This window comes from Rattus norvegicus, chromosome 4 (genome assembly GCF_036323735.1).
Source record: "Rattus norvegicus strain BN/NHsdMcwi chromosome 4, GRCr8, whole genome shotgun sequence".
Classification (NCBI taxonomy): domain Eukaryota; kingdom Metazoa; phylum Chordata; class Mammalia; order Rodentia; family Muridae; genus Rattus; species Rattus norvegicus.
In genome coordinates, this window is record NC_086022.1 from 175,533,842 (window position 1) to 175,556,453 (window position 22,612).

Here is a 22,612-nt window from a genome sequence, read left to right on the forward strand (position 1 = left end):
ATACTAGAGAGAGAGTTGGGTCTAATCATAAGGGAGCACACCTTGCTTGGAAGTTCATTGGCATTGGCTTTTTTAGTGAACTGGAAATGTGGCAGAAATTGGAACTATTTTGGACAGAACTATTTCGGAAGGAAAGCGATGGAACAAAAGAGACAGGGAGAGAAGGTGACAGCAGAGTCAGTTGCTCAGATTTGACAAGTTTAAACTCATCATGGTGCCTAGAAGATTTGCAGAATTCATTGAGCAGGTAGAGAATTGAAACCCTTGTGTGGGAAGTTGTGGTAATGTCAGAGAGTGGCAAAAATATTAATGATAGCCTAATCAAATATAAAGACCGTCTACAGATGTTTCTGTCTTTTCTTTGAAGCACTTCCACTCTCTTTTTGTTCTTTTAAATTTTGTTGGTTATTTTATTTATTTACATTTAAAATGTTGTTCCCCTTCCTGGTTTCCCCTCCCCAAATCCTCTATCCCACCTCACCTCCCCCTGCTTCTATGAGGGTGCTCCCATCCACCTACCCACACACTCCTACCTCACTGCCCTAACACTCTCCTACTTTGGGGCATCGAGTCTTCACAGGACCAAGGGCCTCCCCTCCCGTTGATGCCAGACAAGACCCTCCTCTGCTAAGTATGAAGCTGGAGCCATGGGTCCCTTAGCAGGGCTGCATGCACCTGTACTTGTTTGAAGCACAGAGCTAGGCAATCCTTCTCTGTCAGTTGGCCAAGGCCTACTTGACCTCAATTACTCAGAAGTCTGTGGCTTTCACTCAGACCTGGCATCTCTCGCCCGCCCCCTCGCCCCCCGGCAGTCACTTTGTGTGTGTTATATTGACTTGAACTCAGGAGTGTGAGCTTACATAAGGGGCAGTCGTTAGTTCATGTGTAAATCCTGTTTTTATATTCCTTGGAAGGAAGAGGGGCCTTTGAACTCGACAGCCACAAATTCTGCCATTCATGCCTGGAAATCAGACAGTTCAGCCATCTTAAGAGAGTTAAGGAAAAAAAAAGTCTCCGAGGGAACAAAGACAGTCCCCTGGGGTGCAGAAACGTACGGGAAAAAAATCCACGAAATTTTCGTGCGCGCCGTGACAGTGCCCTCCTCCCACTTCTCCTTACATCTGTAAGAACGTGATTTAGCCACCCTGAACCACACTTAATGCCGGCAGATTGGAAGGCGGATAAGTTGGCATTTGAGCGGAGCTTTTTCCCCTCCTCCCTGCGTCTAATGGATTACTAAATTTAAGTGCTCAGGGCATAGTCTGCCCTCCTTTGTGAGCGCCTGGCTCTCATTGACGTCAGCAGGAGCCCCGTGTCTCTGCAGGGCAGAACCTGGCGCTTCCATGTAGAATATTTTTAAACTATAAAATTGAATTACAAAGGTATTGCATCTGCTTTTTATATAGTGATTGTTTAGTTTATTAAAGAATGTTTCATAAATCTAGCCAATTCTGCAGGACCTGCATATTTAGCTAAGCAAAACTTATTTTTAGACGTGACATAAAAGGAGAGTGAACTTTTAATTTAAGATCGAGGTTGTTTAGGATGGAGTTTATAGATATGAGGGTGATATATCATAGAAAGCATGCTTGTTATTAAACTGTGCGTTTATTTTTAGATGATGGGCTGTAGTGTTTAGCCTTGTGTTTTCATGATGAAAGCACCAATGAGGACGTAAACACAGTTTTTTTAGGTATTTCTAAAGTTCCTCATCTTTTTACTTTAATTTTAAATTTATTAAACTTATTGGCAGTAAGTTCATTAGTAGACTTTAACGTTGGTGGAATTTGTAGGGCATATTCATTACGGCAGAATAGGATAAAGATAACTGACTGTTCTTTCCTTTCTTCTCTAACAGAGTAATTGTTTACACATTTTTGGACAAAGTCTCGCTGTGAAGCTCAGGGTGACCTCAAATTCTAATCGTTTTGTCTTAGCCTCCTCAAACACTGGGGTTCTAGGGGTGGACCACTATGCTAGGTTGAAATTTTGTTGCTATAATTTTTGTATGTGTGTGTGTACACACGTTTGTGTGTCTGTGTTTATACGACTTGTCTCTCTGTCTCTTTCTCTCTTTGTGTGTTTGTAAGCAAGAGATCAGTCTTGAGGGGCCCTACACCTCCCCAGGAGACTTCAAATTTGTTTGTAGTCAGGGTCTTTCACTCACAGGAAGCTTTCTGGTTAGGCTGGCTGGCCAGTGAGCCCTATGAACTCTGCCATCCCCCACCTTTCTATGTTTGTAATTACACACATGTGCTAGCAGACCTGGCCATTTCTTCTGTGGATTCTGGGGTTGAACTCAGGTCTTCATGTTTGCCCAGGATGTACCCCACCTACCAAGCTGGCTCCCCAGTACTCAGTGTTGTATTTTAAGCCACTCCCTTTATACCTGCTTTGGCCAGTCTGCCTTGACTCTCCCAGGTCCTTCTGATGGCAGCACTGGGGCAAGAGTGATCCGTAACATAGACCCTGTGCTTGCGCTCTGCATACTAGGATGGACCTAGAATCCAGACCCATCTCTAAGGTTTTCTTGTTTCAGAGTGGAGCGGTGCAGACCTCCACTGTTTCCTGTATTTGTTGGGTTATCATTTTATTTTGATAGCACAGGACTTGAGAGAATGAGGTAGGAATTTCATGACTACAAGTCCTCAATGTGACATCCTCTGTCACTTGATGTTATCGTCACAGTTTTATTTTCCAGACCCCCTTGGTGCAATTACAGGATCGTAGGCTTCAATACAATCAAGGAAAAGTCACTTTCCTTGAGCCATTACTTTGAAATATACACTTTGACCTTCCTTCCTGTTAAGCTTCATATGGTCTGTGAATTGTGTCGTGGGTTTTATGAGCTTTTTGGTTAATATCCACTTATCAGTGGGTACATACCATGTGGGTACCTCACTCAGGATATTTTCTAGTTCCATCCATTTGCCTACAAAATTTGGGATGTCCTCATTTTTAACAGCTAAGTAGTATTCCATTGTGTAAATGTACCACATTCTCTGTATCCATGCTCTTGTTTCATATGTAGTAGATGACTGCCTTATCCGGCCTAAGTGAGAGAGAATGTGCTTGGCCCTGTTGAAGTTTGATGCCCCAGAGAAGGGGAATACTAGAGGGATGAGGTGGGAATGGGTGGTAAGGGAGCACCGTCTTAAAGGCAAAGGGAAGGGGCATGGGGTTGGGGGCTCATGGAGGCGGGGCCAGGAAGGTGGTACAACATTTGAAATGTAAATAAATAAAATAATTAATAAAATATATGCAACAACAAAAGAATTCACGACTAAAATATTTGTGGTTTAAAAAATTCTTATTTTACTATTTTACGTATATGCTTGTTTCGCTTGCATACATGCCTGTGCACTATGGTACATATATGGTTCTGTGCACCATGTAGATGCCTGGTGCCCTCAGAAGCCAGGAGAGGGTGTCAGATTCCCAGGAACTGGAGTTACAGATGGTTGTGAGCTGTCCTGTAGATGCTAGAACTTGAACCCAGGTCCTCTCGAAGAACAGTCAGTGCTTTTAACCATTGAGCCATCTCTCCAGGCCCTGGACTTTGATTAGTGGTTCAGTTTTAGTTAATTCTGCAGATTTACCTTCAGGAATAATGTGTATAAACTTGAGGGTAAAATTTGAGTGAGAATCAAACAAATATGCCCAAGATAATCCAATTGAATTTTAATGCAAAAGCCACTGAGGAAACTTGTACCATTTGCTTTTGAATCCATATGTTGATGGCTGTCTTAGGAAGCCTGGAGGAGCTCCACGAGTTTGTATATTGTTATTTCAAGTCTGCTTCTTGGGAAAGCACGCCAGCAAGAGGACACTGGGGAGAGAGCCAGGCGGTGCTGCAAACCTGCTATGTTTGAAAGTTGCTACGGTAGACATGCAAATAAACAACAAGGGACTTCAAGAGGAAACATTTCTCCTCTGACTGAGAAATTATAGACCCCAGTAGGACACAGTAGGAGGTGCCATTACTCAGCCAGACCGGGAGCAAGGAGTCCCTGGGTTCATGTAGATCACTGACTCCTCCTCTTCCTTTTATAGATGAAGAAATGCCGAATGAGAGAAATGAAGTGGCGTGTCACTTAGGTAGTGGCAGGTTTAGGATGGACGCCAACTTCTCTGGCTCACTGCTTCAGCCCGATTTCTTCTGTACCGAGGCTGGAAAGGCAGAAACGGTTTTGGAAGCTGTTTGTTCTCTTTCTCTTGCTCATCGTCTTGTTTCCTTATGCAAAAATGCCTTGGTGGTGAGGGATGGGAGGAGCTATGGGTAAGGCTGAAACAGTCCTTCCATGTGGTTGGCAGGGACTTTCATTTCCCCTCCTCCCATCGCCCACACTACCCATGTTTCCTAGCAAATGTTGTCCTAGGAAGGCTTTGGGGAGATTCTCCATGACCATCCACACACTTCTCTAAGTGTCCCCATGCATGCCCCAGCCTCAGTTGCATCATGGCTTCATATTTCAACCTATCTACCTCCCCCGCCCCCCAGAGTTTGACTAATAGTGGGGATTTTTGAGTTCCTGTCAGGTTGATGAGGAAGACTTCTAGGTGTATAGTTAGTATGACACGGGTCACAACAAAAGTGACTCTGCCCTGTCAAGTGTTGATTATGGATTACTGAGATAAGATGAGGCAGGAGACAGCATCTTAGCCAAAGAGCATTTTAGGGTTTCAACCGTTTCGGTATATAAAGCCATAGGGACCCAAGTACAGCGTGAGCCATCGTGACAAGTTAGGGGCTTGACTCCCCAGTGAATCACACAGGAAGGAAATTGTTTCCTGTTTATTTATTCTTCTCTCGTATATTACATCCCAACTATGGTTTCCTCTCCCTCCCCCTCCGCCAGTCTCTCCCCCCAACCTTCCTTTCCCCCTGGATTCATCCCCTTCACCTCTCCTCAGAAAGGAGCAGGCCTTTTAAGGACATCAAGTAAATACAGCATAACAAGCTACAATAAGACTAGGCACATACCCAATAAGAGGAAAAAGGTCCCAAAGGTAGGCAAGAGTCAGCAGCAGTCCCTGCTCCCACTGTTGGAAATCCCACAAGAACACTGGCTACACAACCAAACAGATGTGCAAAGGACCTAGGTCAGACCCATGCAGCTTCCCTGAGCTCTGTGAGCCAGCTTTCGTCCTGGTCAGTCACTTCTGTGCGGCTTTCTTGTGGTGTCCTTGTTTCTTCTGGCTCCTCCAATCTTCCCTGCTCTCTTCCAAAGGACTCCCCTAGTTCCATCTAATATTTGCTAGAGGGACTCTGCAATGTTCCCATCAATTGCTGGATGAAGTCTCTTTGGTCACTCTCTGATGACCATTATGTTAGACTCCTTTCCCAGCCCAACCTGCAGGCATGACAACTGTAGGTTGGAGGTTTTGTGACTGTGTTGCTGTCCTAATCCTTCCACTTGAGGCCTTGCCTGGTTACAGAGAATGGGCAGTTCAGGCTCTGCATCCCCCATTACTAGGAATCTTCACCGATGTTACCCTCATAGATTCCATGGAATTTCCATTGCTCTAGGCAGAATGGGAATTGTGTGGACTCAAGACAAGATCAGTTACAGATTTTCCTTTCCGTGTGGAGGAAGGACTTGTGTAGAGGAGTGTGCACAGTGAAAGTGTACAGAGTAGCATGTAGCTACATATGAACTACTGCATGGAGCACCCTACAATGTAGAATCATTTCGGCCCTCCAGTCAGTCTCTGTAGAAGACTTGAGAACATATCACAGTCCATTGTGAAACCATTAAGTGTGTGTTTGGCCATTGACACTGACCTTGGTATCATGTGTACATCTCTCTTCCTTTCCCCTTCCCTCCCTTCCCCTCTCCTCTGTCTATGCATGTGCGTGTATGTATGTATGTATGTATGTACTAATGATTGTATGTATGTATGTACATACGTATGATTGTATGTATGTATGTATATATGTATGTATGTATGTATGTATGTATGTATGTATGTATGTATGTATGTGCTTACATGTGTTTAGTGCCCTTAGTTCCCGGAGAGGGTGTCAGATACTCTGGAACTGGAGGGACAGATCTTTGCGAGGCAGAGTGTGGGGTCTGGGAACCAAACTCAGGTCCTCTGCATGAGGAACAAATACTTGTAACCACTGAGTAATCTCTTCAATGTCAAACTTAAAGATTTATAACCTCTATCAATAATTATTAAGATAAGAGAAGATATCATTTAGTCTGAAGGTAAAGCACTTAGCTCAGAGCTTTTTATAAATGACTTAACTTTGGCCAACAGTAAAAATGGCAGCCAATTTCTTTAAGGAGTATTTTCCTGACCAGCACGAATTCTACTTTGATTACTCACAATTCCCCCAAAGGAGTTATTTTGAATATATATCAAATCTGAAGACAATGACAGTATCATGAATTCTAGTTTTCTCTGTCTGGATGGATCTCCGAGCCTCAGGTGTTTATGATCCATAATGCAGATGCTCGGGACCTGTTGGAATCTGTTGCCAGGGCCCCTTGTATCCCTGCATGCTCAGGTAAAGAGAATCATGAGACTTGCTTAACAATCATAAAGTAAGGCTAGCTGGCACCATCTGAGATGTTTGTTCTTTTGAAGAAAGAGAACAGTTAAAATGGCAGAACCCGGAAGTTTCTCCTTCCACTCTATTCAGGTAGTCTGGGCCCTTTGCCAGACACCTCTCCTGGACTTTCGAATTCTTGACCGTTTCATTTAGCAACAAGAGACACTGAAATCATGGCTTGAGTTCAGTGCATTTAAGACCTGTGCTGGAGTCTCTACTTTCTCATACATGGCAGTTTATCTCTCAGGAGGTTAGAGCGCAGGACTTCAGTTTGGCAACTTCCTTATAATAAAGAAGGGTAAAATAAAATTCGAGTTTTAGCTGCTGCCAAGCATCCCTTTGAAATACTGCACAGGAGCCCATCCAGGTATAAACATTCGCTTGGCTCTGACACGTTGTTTTGGTCTCTGTTTGCGAGCTACTCTTTCCTTTGGTCTTTTTTGCTTGCCATCTTCTCCTAGCACAGGGAAACGTTAGAAGGACAGCCAAAGGGCAGATACTTTAGTCCTCCTTAGAAGGGGGAACGAAAATATTCATAGGAGAAAATACAGAGACAAAGTATTCATAGCAGCAGAGACTGAAGGAATGGCCACTCAGACACTGCCTCACCTGGAGATCCAGCCCATATACACACAGCCAACAAACCCAGACAATATTGCTAATGCCAAGAAGTGCATGCTGACAGGAACCTGATATAGCTGTCTCCTGAGAGGCCCCAGCCTCATATATAGCAGAGGATGGCCTTGTTGGGCATCAGTGTTAGGTGAGACCCTTGGCCATGTGAAGGCTCGATGCCCCAGTGTAGGGGAATGCCAGGGCGGGTAGGAGGGAGTGAGTGGGTGGGTGGCTGGAGGTGCATCCTTATAAAAGCAAGAGAATGAGGAATGGGGTAGGGGTGTCCAGAGGGGAAACCGGGAAAGGGGATAACATTTGAAATCTAAATAAAGAAAATATCCAATGAAAGGAAAAAAAAAGAATTGAAATTTGAAAAATGGAGTTGAACATCAGTGCTGTTCTGTTACATACTTGAGTTATTTTTTTTGTAATGGGATATTCATACAATTTGACCTTTGCTTGAACTGTCACAATGATATTGAGCTCTGACATCTAGAGAAGAAAGCTGAGCTTTCAGATAATAGGTGTAGCTGGAAGTTGTGTTCTGTGTGGGGAGTCATACTTGAAGCTGTCATAGTTAGCTTCAGGCGCCAATTTGTCACAAATCTAGACATACCTGGAAATCTTTTTTTTTTTTTAATATTAACTTGAGTGTTTCTTATTTACATTTCGAGTGTTATTCCCTTTCCCAGTTTCTGGGCCAACATTCCCCCTAACCCCTCCCCCTCCCCTTCTTTATGGGTGTTCCCCTCCCCATCCTCCCCCCATTGCAGCCCTCCCCCCAACAATCACGTTCACTGGGGGTTCAGTCTTAGCAGGACCCAGGGCTTCCCCTTCCACTGGTGCTCTTACTAGGATATTCATTGATATGAGGTCAGAGTCCAGGGTCAGTCCATGTATAGTCTTTAGGTATTGGCTTAGTCCCTGGAAGCTCTGCTTGCTTGGCATTGTTGTTCATATGGGGTCTCGAGCCCCTTCGAGCTCTTCCAGTTCTTTCTCTGATTCCTTCAACGGGGGTCCTATTCTCAGTTCACTGGTTTGCTGCTGGCATTCGCCTCTGTGTTTGTTGTATTCTGGCTGTGTCTCTCAGGAGTGATCTACATCCGGCTCCTGTCGGTCTGCCCTTCTTTGCTTCATCCATCTTGTCTGATTGGGTGGCTGTATATGTATGGGCCACATGTGGGGCAGGCTCTGAATGGGTGTTCCTTCTGTGTCTGTTTTAATCTTTGCCTCTCTATTCCCTGCCAAGGGTATTCTTGTTCCCCTTTTAAAGAAGGAGTGAAGCATTCACATTTTGATCATCCGTCTTGAGTTTCATTTGTTCTAGGCATCTAGGGTAATTCAAGCATTTGGGCTAATAGCCACTTATCAATGAGTGCATACCATGTGTGTTTTTCTGTGATTGGGTTACCTCATTCAGGATCATATTTTCCAGTTCCAACCATTTGCCTACGAATTTCATAAAGTCATTGTTTTTGATAGCTGAGTAATATTCCATTGTGTAGGTGTACCACATTTTCTGTATCCATTCCTCTGCTGAAGGGGATCTGGTTTCTTTCCAGCTTCTGGCTATTATAAATAAGGCTGCGATGAACATAGTGGAGCACGTGTCTTTTTTATATGTTGGGGCATCTTTTGGGTATATGCCCAAGAGAGGTATAGCTGGATCCTCAGGCAGTTCAATGTCCAATTTTCTGAGGAAACTCCAGACTGATTTCCAGAATGGTTGTACCAGTCTGCAATCCCACCAACAATGGAGGAGTGTTCCTCTTTCTCCGCATCCTCGCCAGCATTTGGTGTCACCTGAGATTTTGATCTTAGCCATTCTCACTGGTGTGAGGTGAAATCTCAGGGTTGTTTTGATTTGCATTTCCCTTATGACTAAAGATGTTGAACATTTCTTTAGGTGTTTCTCAGCCATTCGGCATTCCTCAGCTGTGAATTCTTTGTTTAGCTCTGAACCCCATTTTTAATAGGGTTATTTGTCTCCCTGCGGTCTAACTTCTTGAGTTCTTTGTATATTTTGGATATAAGGCCTCTATCTGTTGTAGGATTGGTAAAGATCTTTTCCCAATCTGTTGGTTGCTGTTTTGTCCTAATCACAGTGTCCTTTGCCTTACAGAAGCTTTGCAGTTTTATGAGATCCCATTTGTCAATTCTTGATCTTAGAGCATAAGCCATTGGTGTTTTGTTCAGGAAATTTTTTCCAGTGCCCATGTGTTCCAGATGCTTCCCTAGTTTTTCTTCTATTAGTTTGAGTGTATCTGGTTTGATGTGGAGGTCCTTTATCCACTTGGACTTAAGCTTTGTACAGGGTGATAAGAATAGATCGATCTGCATTCTTCTACATGCTGACCTCCAGTTGAACCAGCACCATTTGCTGAAAATGCTATCTTTTTTCCATTTGATGGTTTTGGTTCCTTTGTCAAAAATCAAGTGCCCATAGGTGTGTGGGTTCATTTCTGGGTCTTCAATTCTGTTCCATTGGTCTGTCTGTCTCTGTACCAATACCATGCAGTTTTTATCACTATTGTTCTGTAATACTGCTTGAGTTCAGGGATAGTGATTCCCCCCTGAAGTCCTTTTATTGTTGAGGATAGTTTTAGCTATCCTGGGTTTTTTGTTATTCCAGATGAATTTGCAAATTGTTCTGTCTAACTCTTTGAAGAATTGGATTGGTATTTTGATGGGGATTGCATTGAATCTGTAGATTGCTTTTGGTAAAATGGCCATTTTTACTTTATTAATCCTGCCAATCCATGAGCATGGGAGATCTTTCCATCTTCTAAGGTCTTCTTCAATTTCTCTCTTCAGAGTCTTGAAATTCTTATTGTACAGATCTTTTACTTGCTTGGTTAAAGTCACACCGAGATACTTTATATTATTTGGATCTCTAATGAAGGGTGTCGTTTCCCTAATTTCTTTCTTGGCTTGTTTCTCGTTTGTGTAGAGGAAGGCTACTGATTTATTTGAGTTAATTTTATACCCAGCCACTTTGCTGAAGTTGTTTATCAGCTTTCGTAGTTCTCTGGTGGAACTTTTGGGATCACTTAAATATACTATCATATCATCTGCAAAAAGTGATATTTTGACTTCTTCTTTTCCGATCTGTATCCCCTTGACCTCCTTTTGTTGTCTGATTGCTCTGGCTAGAACTTCAAGAACTATATTGAATAAGTAGGGAGAGAGTGGGCAGCCTTGTCTAGTCCCTGATTTTAGTGGGATTGCTTCAAGTTTCTCTCCATTTAGTTTAATGTTAGCAACTGGTTTGCTGTATATGACTTTTACTATGTTTAGGTATGGGTCTTGAATTCCTATTCTTTCCAGGACTTTTAACATGAAGGGGTGTTGAATTTTGTCAAATGCTTTCTCAGCATCTAATGAAATGACCATGTGGTTTTGTTCTTTCAGTTTGTTTATATAATGGATCACGTTGATGGTTTTCCGTATATTAAACCATCCCTGCATGCCTGGGATGAAGCCTACTTGATCATGGTGGATGATTGTTTTGATGTGCTCTTGGATTTGGTTTGCCAGAATTTTATTGAGTATTTTTGCATCGATATTCATAAGGGAAATTGGTCTGAAGTTCTCTTTCTTTGTTGGGTCTTTGTGTGGTTTAGGTATAAGAGTAATTGTGGCTTCATAGAAGGAATTCGGGAGTGATCCATCTGTTTCAATTTTGTGGAATAGTTTGGATAATATTGGTATGAGGTCTTCTATGAAGGTCTGATAGAATTCTGCACTAAACCCGTCTGGACCTGGGCTCTTTCTGGTTGGGAGACCTTTAATGACTGCTTCTATTTCCTTAGGAGTTATGGGGTTGTTTAACTGGTTTATCTGTTCCTGATTTAACTTCGGTACCTGATATCTGTCTAGGAAATTGTCCATTTCCTGCAGATTTTCAAGTTTTGTTGAATATAGGCTTTTATAGTAAGATCTGATGATTTTTTGAATTTCCTCTGAATCTGTAGTTATGTCTCCCTTTTCATTTCTGATTTTGTTAATTTGGACACACTCTCTATGTCCTCTCATTAGTCTGGCTAAGGGTTTATCTATCTTGTTGATTTTCTCAAAGAACCAACTTTTGGTTCTGTTGATTCTTTCTATGGTCCTTTTTGTTTCTACTTGGTTGATTTCAGCTCTGAGTTTGATTATTTCCTGCCTTCTATTCCTCCTGGGTGTATTTGCTTCTTTTTGTTCTAGAGCTTTTAGGTGTGTTGTCAAGAAGGTGACATTTGCTCTTTCCTGTTTCTTTCTGCAGGCACTCAGTGCTATGAGTTTTCCTCTTAGCACAGCTTTCATTGTGTCCCATAAGTTTGGGTATGTTGTACCTTCATTTTCATTAAATTCTAAAAAGTCTTTAATTTCTTTCTTTATTTCTTCCTTGACCAGGCTATCATTGAGTAGAGCATTGTTCAATTTCCACGTATATGTGGGCATTCTTCCCTTTTGTTATTGAAGACCAGCTTTAGGCCGTAGTGGTCTGATAGCACGCATGGGATTATTTCTATCTTTCTGTACCTGTTGAGGCCTGTTTTTTGACCAATTATATGGTCAATTTTGGAGAAAGTACCATGAGGAGCTGAGAAGAAGGTATAACCTTTTGCTTTAGGATAGAATGTTCTATAAATATTTGTTAAGTCCATTTGGTTCATGACTTCTCTTAGTCTGCCTACGTCTCTGTTTAATTTCTGTTTCCATGATCTGTCCATTGATGAGAGTGGGGTGTTGAAATCTCCTACTATTATTGTATGAGGTGCAATGTGTGTTTTGAGCTTTAGTAAGGTTTCTTTTACGTTTGTAGGTGCCCTTGTATTTGGGGCATAGATATTTAGGATTGAGAGTTCATCTTGGTGGATTTTTCCTTTGATGAATATGAAGTGTCCTTCCTTATCTTTTCTGATGACTTTTAGTTGAAAATTGATTTTATTTGATATTAGAATGGCTACTCCAGCTTGCTTCTTCTGACCATTTGCTTGGAAAGTTATTTTCCAGCCTTTCACTCTGAGGTAGTGTTTGTCTTTGTCTCTGAGGTGTGTTTCCTGTAGGCAGCAGAATGCAGGGTCCTCGTTGCATATCTAGTTTGTTAATCTATTTCTTTTTATTGGGGAGTTGAGGCCATTGATGTTGAGAGATATTAAGGAATAGTGATTATTGCTTCCTGTTATATTCATATTTTGATATGAGGTTATGTTTGTGTGCTTTTCTTCTCTTTGTTTTGTCGCCAAGACGATTAGTTTCTTGCTTCTTCTAGGGTATAGCTTGCCTCCTTATGTTTATCATTTATTATCCTTTGTAGTGCTGGATTTGTAGAAAGATATTGTGTAAATTTGGTTTTGTCATGGAATATCTTGGTTTCTCCATCTATGTTAATTGAGAGTTGTGCTACTTGGAAATCTTAACTAAGGATTTGCTCCATCAGATTGGCTTGTGGGCCTGTCTGTGGGACACGTCTTGACTGCCCATTTTGGGCAGTGCCACCTTAGCTAGGCACACTGGTATGTGCTGTATTCGAAAGGTAGTTGAACGTAGTCTGGTAGGAAGACAACAAACAGAGTTCCTTTGTGTTTCCTGTCTCTGATCCTGCCTGAGTCTCTGCTTTGACTTTCCTCAGAGGTGGACTGTGATTGGGACTATTCCCTTTTCTCCCCAAGTTGTTTTTGGTCATGGTGTGTGTTGTAGTAATGGAAACCAAACTAGACCATCAATCTAAGATAAGCATGAAAGAAAGACAATGAGAAAATGATAGTCGTGGAATCTGAAGTTTGGTGGAAAAGCTATGCAGTTAGTGGATCCGAGAGAGATTACAAGGGGAAGTCGCCAAGTTACTTTTAAGTATTTAGATAGATGTGGGTGTGGTAACCATACCAATTATTTATGCCCCTAAAGGGGCCTACTAGAATGGGTGTGTGAACCTAAAGAGTGGTAGAATTTTCGTTACTGAAGATCACTTGAAGAAGTTGGTTTGCAGCAGAGCGGAACCCTAACAGAATGGACTACATTGGGAAATGCTTGAGGTGTTCTTGATATATGCTGCTGAGTACCTCAGTGGGGATATTGGAGACTGAGGTACCATTGTTTATCCAATTGCTGTGGGACTGGGCTGTATCCCAGCAGCACGGCTTACCCAGTGTGCATGAAGCCCTCCTTCAGTGAACTTGAATGACTTGTTTTTTTTTTTTTTTTCTCCTCTGATCCCTGAGTTCTATCTTTTGGTTGTATAAGATATAGGAAGTTCCTTGTACTCACAGCTAAGCACTTAGGAAGCTGGAACGTTACGTACACAGCGTTGCCCTTTCAAAAGAAGGGATGTATAACCTATCATCTGCCCAGAAGGCTAGGGGCAGATGTAGTTGACCGCCTGTTGACTTTGTGCTGTCCATGTGGCCAGAGACCACACTAGGTTCTTCTGGACCCTTTTCATAGCTTGGTTTTCTCAGTTATTCTATAGAACTAATCTTTATTGAGGAATCCCAAGTAGTCAACCTCCAGAAACCATCTTTATGGAAGGTGTCACACGCACTTTACCAAGAGTTTTGATTCAGTCACTTCTGATCTTTATTTACCTTACTTTGTTCCTCAAGGAGATTTATGTATGCTTTACTGTGTACACACGGTTGGGTTAATTATTACCAGAAAAGTCTTCATCACATTGTGCTGTGTTTAAATAGACCTAAAATAAACTACTCGGGGGTCAGACTCCGGAAGTTTGAACCAATACCAGTTCCTTAGTTGTGTTGAACCAAACAACCTCCTTGCTTCCCATAGAGCATTACTCTGTTGGCTGTGGTGGTTGCAAAGAGCCCTTCATTGTTGTACTATCTGAAAGACCCGATTACTGACGACTGGCACAGGATCAAACCTACCACCTTAATGAAGACATTTTTTAACATGTACGCGTTCTCCCATGAAAGTAACTTTAAAATATCCTTTATATTCATGAAGGTAAAGGGCCATCCCACTATGGATTTAGTTTAAACTCCAGAAGCGACTCATCTGAATTAGGCATTTTAAAGCATTTTTAAAGAGTTAAGAGACAGCTTGAAGACTACTGACCCTTTTTGTCTGCCATCTTTATGTGTTTGCTTCCAAGGTCAAGGTCAAGGTGTCCGAATGGTCATTTCAGTGGATGAACAGACCAAGGGAAGAGCTCATGAGTGTTTTTCCTTGCATTAACTTTTAGTGATTAAACCATTTTGATTCTTACTGTATATGTCTTTCACACTTTTCTGCTGCCAAGTTTGTATTTGAGATGGTGTCTTTCTTGGTAGAGATGGAACCCAGGACCTCACATGCTTGGGACAGCCCCACCACTGGGCTGCATCCAGCCCATCCTCGTTAGTACTCCCCGGTCTACTCTAACCAGGACTCTGTTTCTCCCTCAGTTCCCTCATCAGTCTAAGTATTGCTTACGGGTTGATATTTCTACAGCATGGTTGTAACTGTAGTAGTTCTCTGCTCAGTAAATGGCAGTTGTGCCCCTTGGATTACACAGGCTCCAGAAGACGTACAAAGACTTTCCAAGAGAGTTTTTAGGCACAGAGAGTTTGTGGACATCTGTTTTTAGAATCTCCCTTTCAAGTTGCTCTGCCTGTTCGGATGCTTTTCTGCCCCACGATCCTGTGACATCACCCTTGTCACCTGATAAAAGAAAGGGCTGGGTCCTACAGCATGATTCTTATTTATTGGTCCAGGCTAAAGATGCCTGGCATTTAAAAATAAAACAGACTAAAATATTGTTGATAACCGGAATTTATTAATAATCTTCTTATTTATAAGATCACACTTTAAGCCTCCCCTTCGATGCAGTTAAGGTGTGTCCAATTGAATTGTTTGTTAAACAGTTGTCGAAAACAATTTTTGGTGATGAGTCTTTGTGATTTTGACATATAATCCAGAGCCTATTCGAAGAATTGGGTGGTGTTTCTTTCCTTGAGATTTGGTGTGTTGACAATGATGTGTATGTGTGTGTTTATGTGTGTTTAGGCCATTCCTGTCCACTAATCTTGGCTGACTTTGTAGCATGCTGTAATTATTAACAGGAAGTGAAGAGCTGGAGGTATGTTTTCCTAGATTGACGCCTACAGAATCCTGGCAGCTTTTGCTATGTCACCAGATCCCTGAGCTCCCAGGTAAGGAAACCCACTATTCAAGGAACATACTGCTCTGCTCGTGTGGCCTATAGGTGACAAACTGATGAACACGGCTTCCTTCCACCTTGGTCAGCCTCCACTCAGTGTTTGAGATTCTCCTATTCCATTCAGGATACACAATGGCAACTTTCAGGATCCAAGATGATTTCCTGCACTGACATTGAGGACTTGCTTTTTAAATTGCCCAATCAAAATAATTTCCTTCCGATTCTGCGGCTGCAGACTTATGCGGATTAACCTCGTTCTTTCCACTCATTCCATGTTTACATCTAACCAAGAGTCCATGATCTGGAAAAAATGGATTTTCACCAGATAACTTGCCAGCTGGTGTTTCAGTCATTTACTGGCCACATGTTACTCTGTAAAAAGTTCTTTCATATTGATATATCTGGTGGTGGAAAAAAAATGGGCTAACTTAACCAAATAATTATTTGTGTGTATGTGCAAAGAAATCAATGCTTCATGTAAGATACCTTTTTAAAGCTTGAGCTTACATCATATATTAGCTTTATTAGTTATGCCATATATTAGAACCAGGGCCTCCTATATGCTAAGCATAAGTCTATTTGAAAGCAACCCTAACCCCTGGACCCTATGTGGCCTAATGAATATAGATGAGAATAATGTTTAAGTAAAAACAAGATGCGAGTTAAAACAAGATGGACGCTGTAAAATAGGCCCGCCTCAGGCATCAAGTGACCTGGATGTTCACGTTGCATTTGTCTGTATAAAAGAACTCAGCAGGATAAGATCCTACCAGTTGGGTGAGCGGCAGCACAGAGGAGCGGGCAGGGAGCTCCTAAGGGTTGACTGTGGGCGTCAGTCAGTGCACACTACATTGATCCTGCCTACATACCAGTTGGGAAACCCTTTTCCTTATTTGTTTTAGAGTCAACCAGACAGACAGATGTCATCAGACTTACTGTGAAATTGAGTCTCAGTATTAGTCTATCTCCATGATATTTTAGAAGCTGTTGATTAGAGATTCAAACACTTTATAAAAATTACGAAATACGAATGATAGACATTTGTTAAGCTTCTTGAATGTTAAAATAAAGCTCAGGCTTTGGTAAGAAAAATCGGCAGGTTTCAAGAGGGCTTGGTTGGGCAGGGCCGGCTCCGGACAAGCGTCTGCAGTCAGTAAAGCCTTCAGTAGTTTGTGGGTTGGATAATACTCAGCATTTTAGAACCATAAATGGAAAAGAGTCCCTAAGTGTTCCTCAGGGAAGATTTCCTGACTGCCAGTGACACGCAGAGGGTGGTGCCACTTTCGGGGAAGCAATTGAGAAAGAGGCATTTCCTTTGCTGAAGGATAAAGGCTTGACTTATTTGTTTTTATGAATGGAAATGAAAAAAAAAACCGTGAGCCTCAAGCACAGATGTGATTTGCATGTTACAGTAACTTGTGACTGCCCTGCACAGTGCTCATAGCCTGGGACTAAATTCCTTTTGAATTTTTTTCTCTGTGTTTTGAAAGTTCCTCTCCTCTCCCCTCTTCCCCTCTTCTTCCCACTCCTCCCTCACCCTCTCTGTCTCTTTTGCCTCTCTCTTCTCTGTAGTAGTTTTAGTCTCTGCTAGGCTATTAGTAATAATATATATTATATATTTGATCAGGAGTTTGCCAACAGTTTGCTTGCATGGCTCTACAGGATATTAGGGTAATGGGTCCATGAATAATGAAGGATTGAAGCTTCAATATTTGCTGTTTAGTCAAACCAATTAAAACACTGAAAAAAAAGAAGAGAAAATAATCTTCTCCATATTTATCCCCCTTCTCTGTATTATCTTCCTAATAGCAATATATGTTAAATATAATATATTATGTATATCTAATTAGTAATTAATCAAGGATAGAAAACCAAGAATCCAAAATGGTCTAATGATTAATTATAATTTATTACGCAAATGAGATCATTTTCCTTCCTGAATTTTAGTTTGAAAAGTTTTAGGTATACAGAATCATTAAAAGAATAATGTGAATACAATTTATTGAATTGCCTGTATCTACTACTGAGTAGGGAAGAAGCTAGAAAGAACATTTGTGTAACATTGGAAAGGCATGACAATACTTAGGGAGAAGCGTGTCCTTTGTCTCTGACAAAGGGACAAGATGAGAGACTTGGGAGATAATGTCACAAGGACTGCAACTTGCTTCCACATGAAATTTTAAAGAAATCTTCACCTTGGGTTGGCAAGAGGGCTTATCAGGTATAACTACTTACCAAGCCCTAGACCTGATTTCCATCCTAGGACCCACGGCGAGAGGAGAGAAACAACTCCTAGAAATTGTCCTCTGACTTCTATAGTCATACCTGGCATTGACCTTGAACCACCACAGTTTTACACACCACACACACACATACACCTGCACCACACATGCATGCACACATGCACATACACACATGTATGCACTCACTTACACACAGAGGTTAAGAACGCTTGCTGCTCTGTGGAAAACTTGACTTCACTTCCCAGCACCCATATCAGGAAACTCACAAATGCCTCTAACTCTAGTTCCAGGGAAGTCAATCTTTCTTTTGATCTCTGAGGCCACCCGCACAGACATACATTGACACCTATCAAAAGAAAAAAAATCTCAAAAAAAAGGTAAAAATAAAGGAGAAAGAACCAAACCACACACCGTGGCACACCCTTGGCCATCGTGGTGATCCCCACCTATGGTTTGTGCATGTTTGTTTAGCTTGGATTTCTGTCTGCAGTCCTAAGAGTCCAGGTTAATAGATATATGACTTCCAAGTCTCCAGGAATTAGGAAAACAAGTTAATTCTAGAAACTTTAGATGTTAATAGAAGACATTGTTTTCTCCGGCTGTTTTTATTTGCCTTTTACCCTCAGGCTGCCATTGGGATGTGCACTTGATCAGGAGTTTGCCAACAGTTAGCTTGCATGGCTCTACAGGATGTTGGTGTAATGGGTCCATGAATAATGAAGGAATTTTGGCACAGTCAGGGTTGAAGCTTTAATACTTGCTGTTTAGTCAAACCAATTAAAACACCGAGTAAAACAAGTAAGAGAAAATAATCTTCCCCACATTCAACCCCCTTCTTGGCCTAACAGCAATTTCTTTAAGGACTCTGTCTTCCTGTGTTTGAAGATGGGTAGTCAGGTTCAAGTACAAAAACAGAAGACAACAAAGGAAGTGGTCATCCTGATGACAGGGTATTGAGCAATTTTAATGTGCAGAATAATTGGTTGTAAATTGCATCCATGTTGGTGAAGGTAATTTGCAAGCAAGAGACACTGAGTCAGATCTTCCATTGGCATTGCAATGCTCTCCAGTGCGCAAAACATGAGAATTAGCACGGAATTGTAGCCTGCATCACGAAGAATCCATTTGTGTGCACCCAATAAGGCCATTTCGGTTCTCAGTACCACAGGCATACTTTTAAGATAGTTTTCAAAGTTGAAACATGAGAGCTAAGAGGCTATGCAGAAGTTCAAGTTAGCATGGTCATTCTATCTTTTAGTTATGCTATAATTCTGAGTGTGTGTGTGTGTGTGTGTGTGTGTGTGTGTGTGTGTGTGTGTGCAAGTTCCACAAAAGGATGTTGGATCTCTTAAAGCTAGAGTTACAGAAGGTTGAGGAATGCACAGGAGTTAAATGGTACCCTATAAGTGTAGGTAGGTCATCGATCTTACATTACTGCATTGAAGGGCTAGCATGTGTGCCTTTCCATACTCAAGAGCAAGGCCTTCTGCAGCCATATTCGAGAGTCCAGGAAAGAGTGAATGGGGCTGAGTGAATAAAATAAAATAATCCTGGATGTCTAAGATTTAAGGAGGGGTTCGATGTTCAGCATTTACTGAGCGCAGTAAACACCCTCTCAGGAAATGATTGAACCCTGTAACCTTCAAGTTATTCACATCCAGGGTAATGTTCTTTCTTTACCTCTGAAGGGGATCAAACATCAGCTTTTATTAACTTGCTAAATTCTGATGGTGATTCATGAAGGCAGACTATTTTTTAAAAGATAGAGGACTTTTATTTGAGAATTTCACACATACATACAATGCATTTCAATCCTACTCACATCTCACTACTTTCTCTATAGATCCAAGCCTGACCACCTCCTTCCAACTTCATGACCTCTAATTAATTAATGAGTTAATTAATTAATTACTAACTTTTTATTACCCATGGAGTCCAATTTGGGCTAAAGAAAATGGACGACGCCCTCTACCCCAGAAGCCATTGACTATCAACAGCTTCTCAGCCAGGGGTGGGAGGCTGTGACGATGGTGAAACATTGACTGTTTCGATCATGTGGGGATTTTGCACAGGCAGTCACAGATGCTGTGGGTGCATGAGTACATTTCTGTTATGACTGTAGTATTCTTTTAAACTGTAGTATTCATTTAAAGTTTAAAGGTTTTATACATTTGTAACGCTATATTGCTGCAAAAATCCAGAACTTGGGATGGTTTTGCACCCCCTAGCACCTCTGATTTACAGGGGAACAGTGGAATGCTGTCACATGGTGCCAGGATATGTGTCAAACTTGTGGTGTCTACCAGTCGAAGGCTGAGGTCTTCCGGTCAGATTTCAATCCTTTTAAGATTTGTTTTCACAGAGGCAGACGAATTTTCCACAGTAGATTGAGCTATTTTTTTTATCGTCATGTCACACACATATAATTTGTTCTCTTATCCATTTTATCCTCTGTAGCAACCATTTGTCTGTTTTCTTTAATTCACAAGGAATATATGCTTGTCAACTTCCCCGCTCAGAGTTAAATATACACGTGAGATGGATTTTCCCCTTAAGTCAACTTCTCCGGTGCTGCTGTTGGGGAAGATATCATAGCAAGATCTGACAGCCTGTCTGGAAGAGGTCTGGAGTCTGGCAGCCTTCGTCACAGGTTCATGCTTCCACCTCTGCCCTGCAGTTTCTGTGGTCGTCTGCAGTGATGGAAAGAGGCCTGGGTCCTTACCATTGACAGAAATTACCACCTAAAGAGACACCATTTCCTTAGCAATTTTTGAGGCATGTAAAGTTTACCGAGCTTGCTAGAGTTTGATTGAGAACAGTTTGCTCAAACTAAACCTTTATAATAAAATCTCTCTTATGATACTTAGTTACATGGTCCTAATAAAATATTTTCTTCTGACTATAGGGAAACAAGTAGTTCTGAGGGGCTCTGGAAATAAAGGAGACACAAGAGCCAACATAGCATGTGCATTTCGTAGGATGGTACCCATTAAAGTGTTGTATGATTTTCTCTCTCAGTTATTGAAAGTGTGTGTGTGTGTGTGTGTGTGTGTGTGTGTGTGTGTGTGTGTGTGTGTGTGCGTGCGCGCGCGCACAATATTTTGCTTATAATTTTAGTTGCTTTTGAGCCTTCTGGGATCTGGACATCTGTGGCTCACTGTAATTTGCACAGTCGTTATGTAACTATTGGCGATTGTACTCTTCAATAACCAAAACTGACTTGAATGAGGCACATGTTTGGCGTTTTGTCTCACAGCTGACCAGGATGAACTGTCTCTTCTGTACCTGGAATATGACCCCTTCTGTTATTCCACTGAGCGTCATCAAAAATGAGGCTAGAGCCTTAGCAAAATTCCTGCTCCTAATCACATTTATACAAAACTTCTCACCGATGGCAGCAGATCAAAGCATAATATCTCAAATTCGGTTTATCCCATCAAAATCCCTATTTCTCTCCGCATTTGTTACCTCATTGTTGTGCCAGGACTGTGAAGAAAGCAGCTTAAGGAAGGGTGGAAGGGAGGGAGAGCTCCTTCTGACTCACAGGTCAGGGAATAGTCCATTGTGGTGGGAAAGACATTGTGCTGGTAGGAGTTTCAGGCAGCTGGCTACAACTTCAGTCAGGAGGCAGGGAGAGAGCTGGATGCTGGTGTTTAACTTGCCTTCCCATTTTTTATTTATTTCAGGACTTCAGCACTTAGGGTGGTGCTGCCCACATTCTGGGTAGGTTTCTCTTCTCAGTTATAGCTCTCTGGGAGCACTGCAACAATACACTTCAAGGAGCTTCTTGGGGCTGGAGAGATGATGGCTCAGTAGTTAAGACAGGACCACCTTCTTCTTCTTCTTCTTCTTCTTCTTCTTCTTCTTCTTCTTCTTCTTCTTCTTCTTCTTCTTCTTCTTCTTCTTCTTCTTCTTCTTCTTCTTCTTCTTCTTCCTCTTCCTCTTCCTCTTCCTCTTCCTCTTCTTCTTCTTCCTCTTCCTCTTCCTCTTCCTCTTCCTCTTCCTCCTCCTCCTCCTCCTTCTCCTCCTCCTTCTTCCTCCTTCTCCTCCTCCTTCTTCCTCCTCCTCCTCCTCCTTCTTGTGGAGGACCTGGATTCAGTTCCCAGCACCCACATGATGGCTTACGGATGTCTGTAACTTCAGTTCCAGGGGATCTAACGTCCTCTTCTGACCTTCTCATGCACCAGGCATGCATTTGGTACACAGATGTACATGCTAGCAAACCACTCATGGGCATAAAATAAAGACCTCAAAGAAATGTAAAACAAATGTGTCTCCTAGGTGATAGCAAACCCTTCAAGTTGACAATGTAGAGTACCAATCTGCGGCACCCTAACATCTATATTGGCCTACAGAATTGGTTCTGTCTATATTTAGAACTCCGCCACCTTCATGAGAAAGGCTGTGGCTCTATCAGTGTGTAAAAGAAATGGATTTGCTGTTTTCTGTAAGTTGTTAGAGAAAGGAGTGCTTTTACTTATGTTTCTTTGGATGGGTTTTAGGAGAGGATTTTTTTTTTTTTTGCAGATAAAGTCTAATCTCTGCAACCGGGCAACAGCGCCAAAAACGTCCCACATATTAGTTTAAGAAATTATCTTCAGTTCCTGTAAAGGTGACCCAATCTATTCCACAGCAAGACAAATCACAAAAAGAATTGTAACTACTTCATTTATGAAGTTTGGTGGCTGAATACAGGAAGACATGAGACCATTTTGGTTCTATACAGAGGCCCAGATTATTACCACACCTTGCCGTCTATCTGTAAAAATCATGACTTCCACCAGCTGAAAACATTCATGACTAGCTCTGTAATCTCTCTGCCTTTGAAAAAGCGTCAAATTAAAAGCGCGGGAATGGGACAGAGCGGTAGCCCAGCGACAAGCCTGGGGTGTGGCGTGTATGACGGTGTACTGGTAGACAAAGCTTGATCCCATCTCTGGGCATGCGCGATCATGGCTTGGGGATACTGCAGACACAGGCTGGCGTTCCTGGTGAGTTTTGATGTTAGCTCCACCGCGCTAGGCGATTCCACACAAACAATCTTAAGTC

General features: G+C 41.9%; 1 long non-coding RNA gene across 1 annotated transcript; it reads left to right on the forward strand.

The window, feature by feature from the left end:
• Positions 1 to 30: 30 nt before the first annotated feature.
• On the forward strand, positions 31 to 20,427 carry LOC120102186 (uncharacterized). The gene is made up of 3 exons (XR_005503348.2): positions 31 to 247; positions 15,223 to 15,312; positions 20,053 to 20,427. It is a non-coding gene; the product is annotated as an uncharacterized LOC120102186 (long non-coding RNA).
• The last annotated feature ends 2,185 nt before the right edge of the window (positions 20,428 to 22,612 follow it).